A 14,457-nucleotide genomic window follows, 5' to 3' on the forward strand; every position below is an offset into this window, starting at 1 on the left:
TAGTTGATTAGACACAATTTTCCTGGAGCTGTATGTGTATCCTGCACTCAATTCCATTGAAGTTGTGGAGCATGTTGGCTGGGAGAGAAGCCAACATGGAATGATGGCGCAGGGACCTAAGGAGAGGGCACACAGGTTCTCCGATGCGGCACTGGGTGTCCTGGTGGAGGAGGTCCAGAGGAGGAGGGATGTCCTCTAACCGTAGGCAGGAAGGAGACCACAGAGGCAGCCTGCAGGCATGTTCAAAGCATGATAATCATCAATTACCCCAAAATTGAGTGCTAATACCACAGCGAGCATGTGAAATGAGTTTGCCCGGGAGGTGACAGCCAGGAGCGCTGTCCCAGGACATCGCTGCAGTTCCACAAGAAATTTAATGACTTGACTTGAGTGGTCAAGGTAAGAGCTAATCTTACAAACACATCGCTCAATAACTGCATTGAGTGCTAATACCAGCATCACAACCTCAACACACAGCATCCACACCTATATCCAACTATACAGTGACATTCACACATTTCACACTATTGCATCCTTCACAGGCATCACTCATACATCAGACACATCTCACAGCTATTCAAACATCCGAGGCATCACACATACAAACACACCTGCCAATACTCATTCACAATCACCACTCTTTCTCGTCCATGATAAGATTGCGAAAAACAGGCACCAGTAGGACCTGAAGGGGAAGGTAAACCATGCCTGCATGATATCACTGCTCTTGAAGAGGCAGTGCTGGCCAAGATCCGGAGGGGAGTGGGAAATGCCGTGCCCAGAGGTAGAGCAGGGGCAGATTGCTTAAAGGTATGTGGCCACTCTAGTTTCCTTACAGATACATAAATATTCCTGAGCCCTAGTCCTCCAAAGCTATCCTCATTCTCAAGATCTATATGGTCGCATCACACACATCCTCCTATAGAGGCCACACATGCTAACGCTTCCAGCATTTTCATTGCAAGCTCCCAGAAGCAAAATTCATCTCCCCCCCCCCTTCCCCTTCCTCCCCCCCCCCTCAGAGCAAGTGCAAGATGAGCAACAGCCACCCCTCCCCATCCTTACCGGAGGAAGAGAGAGGAAGAGAGCAAGGAAGATGGCACTACATCAATTGCTACCACTGTTGCAGGCATCAGCTCATTGACTGCAGCATGTGTAACTTAGAGGCTTAGAAGAAGGATCCTCACAGTGGGATGCACTGGGCACTAGAGGGCAGCAACCAGGCTGGGTGGAAGGGACAACACAGGTGCCACCTTTCCATGGGGCAAGGTAGCATACTAGTTCTGCTGTAAAGGAGTCAGATGAAGACCTTGCAGGGTCAAGCTTCACAAGAAGGCTGATGGGTTTGACAAACCAAATGCTCGGTGCAATGGCGAGCCTGCCTGAAAGCTTATGGATTGTGGCTAGAGGGATGGAGGAGTTCACCATCACCTTGGTCTGTGGCTTCATGCAGAGCCTGAAACCCATCCTCTCCAACATGTAGAGGCTGGCCAATTCCAGCCAGAGACATCTGGAGCCCAACATCATGCATTGTCTGATGCCTGAGGTTGCAGCTTCCAATGCAGTCATTGCAGTTTGCATAGAATGACAAAGTCACTGCTGGGCTGAAAAGAGGCCCTGAGGAACCTAATGGTCTCTGTCCGGATGCCAGCATTGTTACCCTCCTAGCCCCTGCCCCCCACCCACCTCCCCACCACTCCATCATTGCCCTTGCAGTTGCCTGTCAGCCAGGTGGCCCAGACTGCTGAAGCCCACGCTGAGATGGTGCAGTCTGAGGCCGGGTCCACAGCCTCTCAAGGGCATCGCAGGAGGACATCTGAATTGCCCTCTTCAGAATCTCAGCAGCCATCCAGCTCGCCTGATGTTGCTGCTGGGTTTGCACTTTGTAAAAGCACCAGATTCTGCAAGAGCACTTAGAGATAGCCACTAAGGATAAGCACCAGGGAGAATAGTTTAATATTTGTTAGTTGTGTGATGTTCCCATTGTTTTATTGTGCTGCAGATAAAGATTGATTATGGTAATTGGGTAGTGGTGGAATCGATGATCTTTTTTATTGTGATCTTCAGGGGGAAGGGGTTGAAAGGATTGAGTGCAGATGATGGACTGCCTGATGGATCCTCAGTCATGGAAGGTGCATCATGTGACAACAATGCTCCAGAGTCTGATGGTCTCTCAAAAGCGCTCTTCAGTCAGATGGCAGTGAGCCTTGGTGAGACCGCATCTGGAATATTGTGTGCAGTTTTGGTCTCCTTACCTAAGAAAGGATATATTTGCCATGGAGGGAGTGCAGCGAAGGTTCACCAGACTGATTCCTGGAATGGCAGGACTGTCGTATGAGGAGAGATTGGGTTGACTAGGCCTGTATTCACTGGAGTTTGGAAGAATGAGAGGGGATCTCATTGAAACTGGATGCGGGGAGGATGTTTCCCCTGGCTGGGAAGTCTAGAACAAGGGGTCACAGTCTCAGGTTACGGGGTAGGAAATTTAGGACCGCGATGAGGAGAATTTTTTTCACTCAGAGGGTGTTGAACCTGTGGCATTCTCTACCACAGAAGGCTGTGGAGGCCAAGTCACTGAATATATTTAAGAAGGAGATAGATAGATTTCTAGACACAAAAGGGATCAAGGGATATGGGGAAAAAGTGGGAATATGGTGTTGAGATAGAGGATCAGCCATGATCATATTGAATTTCGGTGCAGGCTTGAAGGGCTGAATGACCTACTACTGCTCCTAGTTTCTATGTTTCTATGTTGCTGAGGGCCCTGAGTGGATAGGGCCTTTTGCTGAGAGCACTCTTTGCCGTCCTATCGCTCATGCCCCTCTTCCTGCAGCAGCTGTTGCTACTCTGCCTGGCCTCATCTCCTCCTACCATTCCTCAAGCAGACCAAGGGGGATCCCTACCAAGATGGCCATGACCAAGCACTCCCTTTTTTTGGTGACTCCCATAAGGTGCCCAATAAGGTAGGGTAACACAGCACTCACTCTTTTTAGGTGAAGTCCTGAGAGAATTTCTGGGAAAAGTGTTGATAGGGTGTTGGTGAAGTTTTGATAAGTGTCCCAGAAAATCTTCCAATGTGTCTCATAAGACCTCTTCAAACGCAGTGTAGTCAGTTGATCTCCAGCAGCAAGTGAACAGTGAAAGTTGAGCATGACTCTAGAAATCCTCATCAACGACTTGTTTACTCCTGTTCAGTTGGGCGCTGTTCAGAGAGGTCATTAATTGAAGCATTACCCATCAAAATGCTGTGCAGCCTCTTTAATGAGTGATAGCAGGCAAGTTAAGTGGCAATCAATCCCTTAATGATCCTCCGGGCGGCCGTTCCTAGCCTACGTTTCAACTCCTTTACCAAAATGGCCTGTTGCGCTAAACACGGGCTAAACCGGAAATATGGCGTGCAACATGAGCTGGCTTAGTCCATTCTGGAAGTGCAACACACATCATATTGGTTTTGGCAGTCTGCTGTCATCCAGGGAGCTAACCTGAAATTGGCAAAGCAGTGATTAATGCCTCGGTCCGGTGCTTTTTCAGAATTGGGTCATATGAACATAAGAAATAGGAACAGGAGTAGGCCATACGCCCCCTCGAGCCTGCTCCGCCATTCAATAAGATCATGGCTGATGTGATCATGAACTCAGCTCCACTTCCCTGCCTGCTCCCCATAACTCCTTATTCCCTTATCGTTTAAGAAACTGTCTATTTCTGTCTTAAATTTATTCAATGTCCCAGCTTCCACAGCTCTCTGAGGCAGCGAATTCTACAGACTTACAACTCTCTGAGAGAAGAAATTTCTCTTCATCTTAGTTTTAAATGGGCTTCCCCTTATTCTAAGATCATGCCCTCTAGTTCTAGTCTCCCCCATCAGTGGAAACATCCTTTCTGCATCCACCTTGTCAAGCCCGCTCATAATCTTATACGTTTCATAGAAACATAGAGGCTTTTGACAAGATCCCACACAAGAGATTAGTGTGCAAAATTAAAGCACATGGTATTGGAGGTAATGTACTGAATGGCTAGAGAACTGGTTGGCAGACAGTTTTGATAAGATCACCTCTCATTCTTCTGAATTCCAATGAGAAGAGGCCCAACCTACTCAACCTTTCCTCATTAAGTCAACCCCCTCATCTCCGGAATCAACCTAGTGAACCTTCTCTGAACTTCCTCCAAAGCAAGTATATCCTTTCTTAAATATGGAAACCAAAACTGCATGCAGTATTCCAGGTGTGGGACTGAGTACAGCGTACACCATGCATGTTGTGATCAATTGTTGCGGACGTACAGCAGCCAAATCAGGCATCGCTAAAGGGTTCGCTGGAGGCTGCCACTGTAGGGTGTTTGTTTTTCACTCTACTCTGATTCTTAGACCTCGGATCTTATAATGGGAAAGGACAACACGTGGCACAAAATTTAGGCTTAACCCAGTGTCAGTTTTATTAAGCAAAAACTGACTAAAACTACAAGACTAGACTTCTGAGAGAAATCGACTGAAAACGTACAATCACCCTTCCTGGCTGTAGCTATTGTAGGTTCATGGTCATTGGTTCCGTGACCGGTTGGTTCTTCTTCTGGCCGTTCTCTGCAGTGCTGTTCCTTCCGTGTACGTTCCATACCACATGTCCTTCCGTCCGTTTGTCTGTTCGTTCTTTCGACCTGTGTCCATCTGTACACGTGTCCTTCTAGTTCTTCTGTGTGCTTCTTCTTCCGTCTGTTCCTGTCCTTCTTCTGTCTTCTAGCATATTTATATCCACTTTATGACTGATCTCCCGCCATTGTGGTTTTGATACTGTGTTTGATTTGGTACATTGTCTTGTGATCCCCTTGGTTGATTGACTGCAATAATGGACTCGTCTGTTTTCCCATTTGCACACTGAAGCTGCAAGGCACAAGTTGATTTCTCATCTTAACACTTCGTTCCCAAAAAATGTGCACCTAGTGTGGTTCCATTGTTGTCCGGTCTTTTTACAGACTTGGGGCTAGAAACTCCACTTTTTTGCATGCTTAACGACCACTTCACGCACATTTTACCGTTGAAATGATGTATAACGCCCATATATCACCCATTTTGGCACAAAATGGAAGCTGGCGGGCATTTTTCGGAAACTTATTGCCAAGTGTTACTTTCCCCATGTCCTTAACACCACGGAAAAATATTACCGCCTGCCCATTTTTTTGGGCGGATTCAGCAGAATGGGTGAATTCAACGCCCATAATATTGGCCAGCGTTACTTTCTGCACGGAATTAAAGCTGAGAATCAATATTAATGCCCGCCCACTGTTTTCGTCATAAAGAGCATATTTACCCAAACTTGCGGCCATGGAGATCGCCCATCGTCAATTTCACCACCTCGCACACATATCACCCACAATATCGCTCGCGCAAAAAAACGCCCACAAAAAGTTGAACTAACCGGAACTAATCACAGCGTTATGGACACCATGTTCTAGATCACATGTCGCGTCCTTTAAAAGGCTGCTGTGCTTCAAACTTGGCGGAGTTCGGATGTACTCTGCAGGTCGTTGGAGTTGATGTGAACATCTGTAAAAACATCTTGACCATACAGTGACCGATTGGAATTGACGAGGTGTCTTCGTCGGGGCATTCCTTGTTTGTGAGCATGCGGTGAAAAACAGAGAGCTACTGCAATGGAGCCTGTCCTTTCTCACCCTCCCTTGGTGACCAAATACATGCAGCAGACTCGACATCGCTGAAGGAACGCTCCACTGCATTATGTGCCCAACGTAAGAAGTGACAGACAGATGAGGAAGATCAGACTTTACACGCCCCGCAAGTACAAGGAGAAGCATTCTTACCTCGACTTGCCTGACACTACCTGCCTTCGGAGACTGCGCTTCCACAAAGAGGTTATCACTGAGGGATGCCAGCTGATAAAGTCAGATCTGCAGCCTGCTAGCACTGTCCTTCGAAGTCAAAGTCTCCACGGCATTGTCATTCTCTGCCTCGGGTTCTTTTCAGGTCACAGCTGGTGACATTTGCGGACATTCTCAGCATGCCACACATCGCTGCATTAGACAGGTCACTGAAATCCTGTTCGTAAGCAGGAGGGACTTGATCAGCTTCCCTATGACCAGGGAGGCACAGAGTGAGAGGGCTCTAGGATTCTCCAGAATTGCAAACTTCCCCAAAGTGCAGGGAGCAATAGACTGTACCCACATCACGATGCGGGCACCTTTTCAGGATGCTGAGGTTTTCAGGAACCGCAAATGATTCCATTCCCTGAATGGCCAACTGGTTGTCGACCACCAGCAAATTATAATGGCAGTGAATGCTCAATTTCTGGGCAGCATCCATGATCCTCACATCCTCCGTGAGAGCGTTGTATCTGACTTGTTTAACAATGAGCCACAAGGTCAATGCTGGATGCTTGGTGACAATGGATATGGCCTCGCCACCTGGCTGATGATCCCCCTGCGTGACACCCACACCGAGGCTGAGAGGTGATACAATGAGAGCCACAGAGCAACTCGCAATATCGTGGAGAAAACCATTGGAGTGCTGAAGCAGCGCTTTAGATGCCTGGACCATTCAGGAGGCGAGCTCCAATAACACCCTGAGCAGGTAGCTCAATTCATGGTGGTGTGCTCCATGCTGTACAACTTGGCTATCAGGAGAGGACAAGAATTGCCTGATGAGTCTGATAGTCCACCTCACCAGAGAGAGGAAGAGGAGGACGAGGAGGCGGACATAGAAACATAGAAACATAGAAAATAGGTGCAGGAGTAGGCCATTCGGCCCTTCTAGCCTGCACCGCCATTCAATGAGTTCATGGCTGAACATTCAACTTCAGTACCCCATTCCTGCTTTCTCGCCATACCCCTTGATCCCCCTAGCAGTAAGGACCTCATCTAACTCCTTTTTGAATATATTTAGTGAATTGGCCTCAACAACTTTCTGTGGTAGAGAATTCCACAGGTTCACCACTCTCTGGGTGAAGAAGTTCCTCCGCATCTCGGTCCTAAATGGCTTACCCCTTATCCTTAGACTGTGACCCCTGGTTCTGGACTTCCCCAACATTGGGAACATTCTTCCTGCATCTAACCTGTCTAACCCCGTCAGAATTTTATATGTTTCTATGAGGTCCCCTCTCATTCTTCTGAACTCCAGTGAATACAAGCCCAGTTGATCCAGTCTTTCTTGATAGGTCAGTCCCGCCATCCCGGGAATCAGTCTGGTGAACCTTCGCTGCACTCCCTCAATAGCAAGAATGTCCTTCCTCAGGTTAGGAGACCAAAACTGTACACAATACTCCAGGTGTGGCCTCACCAATGCCCTGTACAACTGTAGCAACACCTCCCTGCCCCTGTACTCAAATCCCCTTGCTATGAAGGCCAACATGCCATTTGCTTTCTTAACCGCCTGCTGCACCTGCATGCCAACCTTCAATGACTGATGTACCATGACACCCAGGTCTCTTTGCACCTCCCCTTTTCCTAATCTGTCACCATTCAGATAATAGTCTGTCTCTCTGTTTTTACCACCAAAGTGGATAACCTCACATTTATCCACATTATACTTCATCTGCCATGCATTTGCCCACTCACCTAACCTATCCAAGTCGCTCTGCAGCCTCACAGCATCCTCCTCGCAGCTCACACTGCCACCCAACTTAGTGTCATCCGCAAATTTGGAGATACTACATTTAATCCCCTCATCTAAATCATTAATGTACAGTGTAAACAGCTGGGGCCCCAGCACAGAACCTTGCGGTACCCCACTAGTCACTGCCTGCCATTCTGAAAAGTACCCATTTACTCCTACTCTTTGCTTCCTGTCTGACAACCAGTTCTCAATCCATGTCAGCACACTACCCCCAATCCCATGTGCTCTAACTTTGCACATCAATCTCTTGTGTGGGACCTTGTCGAACGCCTTCTGAAAGTCCAAATATACCACATCAACTGGTTCTCCCTTATCCACTCTACTGGAAACATCCTCAAAAAATTCCAGAAGATTTGTCAAGCATGATTTCCCTTTCACAAATCCATGCTGACTTGGACCTATCATGTCACCTCTTTCCAAATGCACTGCTATGACATCCTTAATAATTGATTCCATCATTTTACCCACTACCGATGTCAGGCTGACCGGTCTATAATTCCCTGTTTTCTCTCTCCCTCCTTTTTTAAAAAGTGGGGTTACATTGGCTACCCTCCACTCCATAGGAACTGATCCAGAGTCAATGGAATGTTGGAAAATGACTGTCAACGCATCCACTATTTCCAAGGCCACCTCCTTAAGTACTCTGGGATGCAGTCCATCAGGCCCTGGGGATTTATCGGCCTTCAATCCCATCAATTTCCCCAACACAATTTCCCGGCTAATAAGGATTTCCCTCAGTTCCTCCTCCTTACTAGACCCCCCGACCCCTTTTATAACCGGAAGGTTGTTCGTGTCCTCCTTCGTGAATACCGAATCAAAGTACTTGTTCAATTGGTCCGCCATTTCTTTGTTCCCCGTTATGACTTCCCCTGATTCTGACTGCAGGGGACCTACATTTGTCTTTACTAACCTTTTTCTCTTTACATATCTATAGAAACTTTTGCAATCCGTCTTAATGTTCCCTGCAAGCTTCTTCTCATACTCCATTTTCCCTGCCCTAATCAAACCCTTTGTCCTCCTCTGCTGAGTTCTAAATTTCTCCCAGTCCCCAGGTTCGCTGCTATTTCTGGCCAATTTGTATGCCACTTCCTTGGCTTTAATACTATCCCTGATTTCCCTTGATAGCCACGGTTGAGCCACCTTCCCTTTTTTATTTCTATGCCAGACAGGAATGTACAATTGTTGTAGTTCATCCATGCGGTCTCTAAATGTCTGCCATTGCCCATCCACAGTCAACCCCTTCAGTATCATTCGCCAATCCATCTCAGCCAATTCACGCCTCATACCTTCAAAGTTAGCCTTCTTTAAGTTCTGGACCATGGTCTCTGAATTAACTGTTTCATTCTCCATCCTAATGCACAATTCCACCATATTATGGTCACTCTTCCCCAAGGGGCCTCGCACAACGAGATTGCTAATTAATCCTTTCTCATTACATAACACCCAGTCTAAGATGGCCTCCCCCCTAGTTGGTTCCTCGACATATTGGTCTAAAAAACCATCCCTTATGCACTCCAGAAAATCCTCCTCCACCGTATTGCTTCCAGTTTGGTTAGCCCAATCTATGTGCATATTAAAGTCACCCATTATAACTGCTGCACCTTTATTGCACGCACCCCTAATTTCCTGTTTGATGCCCTCCCCAACATCACTACTACTGTTTGGAGGTCTGTACACAACTCCCACTAACGTTTTTTGCCCTTTGGTGTTCTGCAGCTCTACCCATATAGATTCCACATCATCCAAGCTAATGTCCTTCCTAACTATTGCCTTAATCTCCTCCTTAACCAGCAATGCTACCCCACCTCCTTTTCCTTTTATTCTATCCTTCCTGAATGTTGAATACCCCTGGATGTTGAGTTCCCAGCCCTGCTCATCCTGGAGCCACGTCTCCGTAATCCCAATCACATCATATTTGTTAACATCTATTTGCACAGTTAATTCATCCACCTTATTGCGGATACTCCTTGCATTAAGACACAAAGCCTTTAGGCTTGTTTTTTTAATACCCTCTGTCCTTTTAGAATTTTGCTGTACAATGGCCCTTTTAGTTCTTTGCCTTGGGTTTCTCTGCCCTCCACTTTTCCTCATCTCCTTTCTGTCTTTTGTTTTTGCCTCCTTTTTGTTTCCCTCTATCTCCCTGCATTGGTTCCCATCCCCCTGCCATATTAGTTTAACTCCTCCCCAACAGCACTAGCAAACACTCCCCCGAGGACATTGGTTCCGATTCTGCCCAGGTGCAGACCGTCCGGATTGTACTGGTCCCACCTCCCCCAGAACCGGTTCCAATGCCCTAGGAATTTGAATCCCTCCCTGCTGCACCATTGCTCAAGCCACGTATTCATCTGAGCTATCCTGCGATTCCTACTCTGACTAGCACGTGGCACTGGTAGCAATCCCGAGATTACTACTTTTGAGGTCCTACTTTTTAATTTAGCTCCTAGCTCCTTAAATTCATTTCGTAGGAACTCATCCCTTTTTTTACCTATGTCATTGGTACCAACGTGCACCACGACAACTGGCTGTTCTCCCTCCCTTTTTAGAATGTCCTCCACCCGCTCCGAGACATCCTTGACCCTTGCACCAGGGAGGCAACATACCATCCTGGAGTCTCGGTTGCGGCCGCAGAAACGCCTATCTATTCCCCTTACAATTGAATCCCCTATCACTATCGCTCTTCCACTCTTTTTCCTGCCCTCCTGTGCAACAGAGCCAGCCACGGTGCCATGAACTTGGCTGCTGCTGCCCTCCCCTGATGAGTCATCCCCCTCAACAGTACTCAAAGCGGTGTATCTGTTTTGCAGGGGGATGACCACAGGGGACCCCTGCACTACCTTCCTTGCACTACTCTTCCTGCTGGTCTTCCATTCCCTCGCTGGCTGTGGACCCTTCTCCTGCAGTAAGACCAACTCGCTACACGTGATACTCACGTCATTCTCAGCATCGTGGATGCTCCAGAGTGAATCCACCTTCAGCTCCAACTCCGCAACGCGGACCGTCAGTAGCCGGAGGTGGACACACTTCCCGCACATGTAGTCGTCAGGGACACTGGTGTTGTCCCTGTGTTCCCACATGGTACAGGAGGAGCATATCACGTGACCGAGCTGTCCTGCCATGACTTAACCCTTAGATACACTTAAATTGCCGACAACAATGTTAAAAGTTACTGACTAATAAAGAAAAAGAAAAACTACTCACCAATCAGCAGCCAATCACTTACCACGTTGGCTGTGACGTCACCTTTTGATTTCTTTCTACTTCTTTTGTGCCTTCTCTCCCAGCTGGAGCTGCACCGGTACCCGGACTGCTGAGCCTTTTATAGGCCGCTGCCTCTCTGGACTCCCGCCTCTCTCGACGCTCCCCGGACTGCTGAGCCTTTTATAGGCCGCTGCCTCTCTGGACTCCCGCCTCTCTCGACGCTCCCCGGACTGCTGAGCCTTTTATAGGCCGCTGCCTCTCTGGACTCCCGCCTCTCTCCGCTGACATCGACCCAGACAATCAGGCTGATGCTGAAGCCATGCCCCCGCCGCCCTGTAGACCACATGAAAGGGCCCGTGGTGGCATGATACTGCAAGAGCCTTACATCAGGAGCTCATCAATGATCTCTTTTCCTGAAAGAACGTTGGTGTTATTTACAAGGCTGATACACTGCTAGGTGTGCAGGTCATACATCAATGGTGGGCATTACCTTAGTGACAGTTAAAATTTAAGTTGATTGAAGTTAAGTGCGATTATACCCTTTGATGTAAAGGAATTGCCAGCGTGTAATGGTGCAGCTATCTGAGCCAATGCACTGCGAGGTTTTGTTAAATAAAAATCATTTAAACCGAACATTAGTCTGAAATCATCAGTATTTCTGTACAAACCAACCCCTCCCTCCTTCCTCCCCCCTCCCCGCACCCCCCCCCCCCCGCTTCTTCTCCTCACCTCTACCCGTTCCCCTTCCCTTCCTGACTCCAAGCCACCTGGTCGAGGAAGTCCTCAGGTGATGCTTCATTGGGGGGGTGGGGGGTGGGGGTGACGGCCGAAGCGCTGTTTGGACGGAAACGGGAGAGGACGGTCCCAAGGTGTTAACGTGCTCTGAGCCACAAGCAAGATGTTGCTTCTGGCTCTCATGTGTGGCTGGCAATGGGGGTGTGGCACCTTGGGGTGCAGTGTGGTGCTCTGGGACCAGTGTTCCTGGCTTCCAGCTCCAGGGCCTCCTCCATCCCTTTCATGTTATATATTATTTGTTGGACAAAAACTCAGTGTCAACTATGTTCTTGGTGCTCAGTAGGCTTTTAGCTACTGGTGAATCTCTGTCGTTCCTCCTACAACAGCCAGACAAGCACACACCACATCCACACACGCTTTCAGTCCCTCTGAGCTCCCTCTCTCTCTGTCTCCTCTTCTGCACATGTCATGTTTGGGCGATAAGCACAAAAGTGGAGGTTCTAGCCCCTAGTTTACATTTTTGAAAATGGGTGTTACCACGAGCGATATCAAATGGGCGGCAGCATTAAATTTCTTTGACCTTCTGCCGTAAAGTGTGGCCGTCCGTAGCAACAACATGGCAGTGATTCCCGTGATTCAGGAGGTCAAGGGTCATCATGACATGCGCAGAAGAGGAGACAGAGAGAGAGGGAGCTCAGAGGGACTGAAAGCGTGTGTGGCTGTGGTGTGTGCTTGTCTGGCTGTTGTGGGAGGAATGACAGAGATTCCCCAGTAGCAAAAAGTCTACTGAGCACCAAGAACATAGTTGGCACTGAATTTTTGTCCAACAAATAATATATAACATGGAAGGGATGGAGGAGGCCCTGGAGCTGGTAGCCAGGAACACTGGTGGCAGAGGGATCCCAGTGGTCCCTGAGCGTGCCACTGCACCCCAAGGTGCTGCACCCCCATTGCCAATTACACATGAGAGCCAGCAGCAACATCTTGCTTCTGGCTCGGAGCACATTCACACCCGGGACCGTCCTCTCCTGTATCCATCCAAGCAGCGCTTCGGCCATCACCCCTCTCCCCCCCACCCCCCCACCCCATGAAGCATCGCCTGAGGAGCTCCTTGGCCAGGCAGCTTGGAGTCAGGAGGGGAAGGGGAAGGGGTAGAGGTGGGGAGGAGAAGGGGGTGAGGGGGGGATAGGGGTTAGTTTGTACAGAAATACTGATGATTTCAGACTAATGTTCGGTTTAAATGATTTTTATTTAACAAAACCTTGTAGCGCATTGGCTCAGATAGCTGCACCATTACACGCTGGTGATTCTTTTACATCAAAGCGTATAATCACACTTAACTTCAATCAACTTAGACTTTAACTGTCACCAAGGTAATGCCCACCATTGATGTATGACTGCACACCCAGCAGTGTGTCAGCCTTGTAAATAACACCAAAGTTCTTTCAGGCAAAGCGAACATTGATGAGCTCCTGACGTAAGGCTCTTGCAACTATCATGTCACCATGGGCCCCTTCATGTGGTCTACAGGGGGGTGCGGGGCATGGCTTCAGCATCAGCCTGATTGTCTGGGCCGTCATCAGCGTCCGTCTCCTCGTCCTCCTCTTCCTCTCTCTGGTGAGCTGGACTGTCAGACTCATCAGGCAATTCTTGTACCCTCCTGATAGCCAAGTTGTGCAGCATGGAGCACACCATCACGAACTCAGCCACCTGCTCAGGGTGGTATTGGAGCTCGCCTCCTAAGTGGTCCAGGCATCTAAAGCGCTGCTTCAGCACTCCAATGGTTTTCTCCATGATATTGCGAGTTTCTCTGTGGCTCTCGTTATATCGCCTCACGGCCTCGGTGTGGGTGTCACACAGGGGGTTCATCAGCCAGGTGGCTGGACCATATCCTTTGTCACCTTCTCATTGTTAAACACATCTGACACAGTGCTCTCACGCAGGATGTGAACATCATGGATGCTGCCCAGAAATTGAGCATTCACTGCCAATATAATTTGCTGGTGGTCGACAACCAGTTGGACATTCAGGGAATGGAATATCTTGCGGTTGCTGAAAACCTGAACATCCTGAAAAGGTGCCCGCATCACAGTATGCGTACAGTCTATTGCTCCCTGCACCTTGGGGAAGTTTGCAATTCTGGAGAATCCTAGAGCCCTCTCACTCTGTGCCTCCCTGGTGATAGGGAAGCTGATCAAGTCCCTCCTGCGTGCGTGAAGGGCTTCAGTAACCTGTCTAAAGCAGCAATGTGTGGCATGCTGAGAAAGTCAGCAAATGTCACCAGCTGTGGCCTGAAAAGAACCCGCGGCGTAGAACGACAGTGCCATGATGACTCTGACCTCAACGGACAGTGCAGTACTGATGGTGCTGGCAGGCTGCAGATCAGCACTTATCAGCTGGCATACCTCAGTGATAACCTCTTTGTGGAAGCGCAGTCTCTGAAGGCAGGTTCTGTCGGACAAGTCAAGGTAAGAATGCTTCTCCTTGTACTTGCGGGGGCTATAATGTCTGGTCCTCCTCATCTGTCTGTCACTTCTTACGTTGGGCACATAATGCAGTGGAGCATTCCTTTGGCGATGTCGAATCTGCTGCATGTATTTGGTCAGCAAGAGAGGGTGAGAAAGGACAGGCCCCATTGCAATAGCTCTTTGTTTGACACCGATTGGTCACAAACAAGGAACGTCCCGACGAAGACACCTCTTCAATTCCAATCGGTACAGTACAGTCAAGATGTTTTTAAAGATGTTCACATCAACTCCAACGACCTGCAGAGTTCATCCGAACTCCACCAAGTTTGAAGCACAGTAGCCTTTTAAAGGACGCGACATGTGATCTAGAACATGGTGTCCATAACGTTGTGATGATTCGTTCCGGTTAGTTTCACTTTTTGTGGGCAGTTTTTTGGG

Source organism: Pristiophorus japonicus, chromosome 1 (genome assembly GCF_044704955.1).
Source record: "Pristiophorus japonicus isolate sPriJap1 chromosome 1, sPriJap1.hap1, whole genome shotgun sequence".
Classification (NCBI taxonomy): Eukaryota; Metazoa; Chordata; class Chondrichthyes; family Pristiophoridae; genus Pristiophorus; species Pristiophorus japonicus.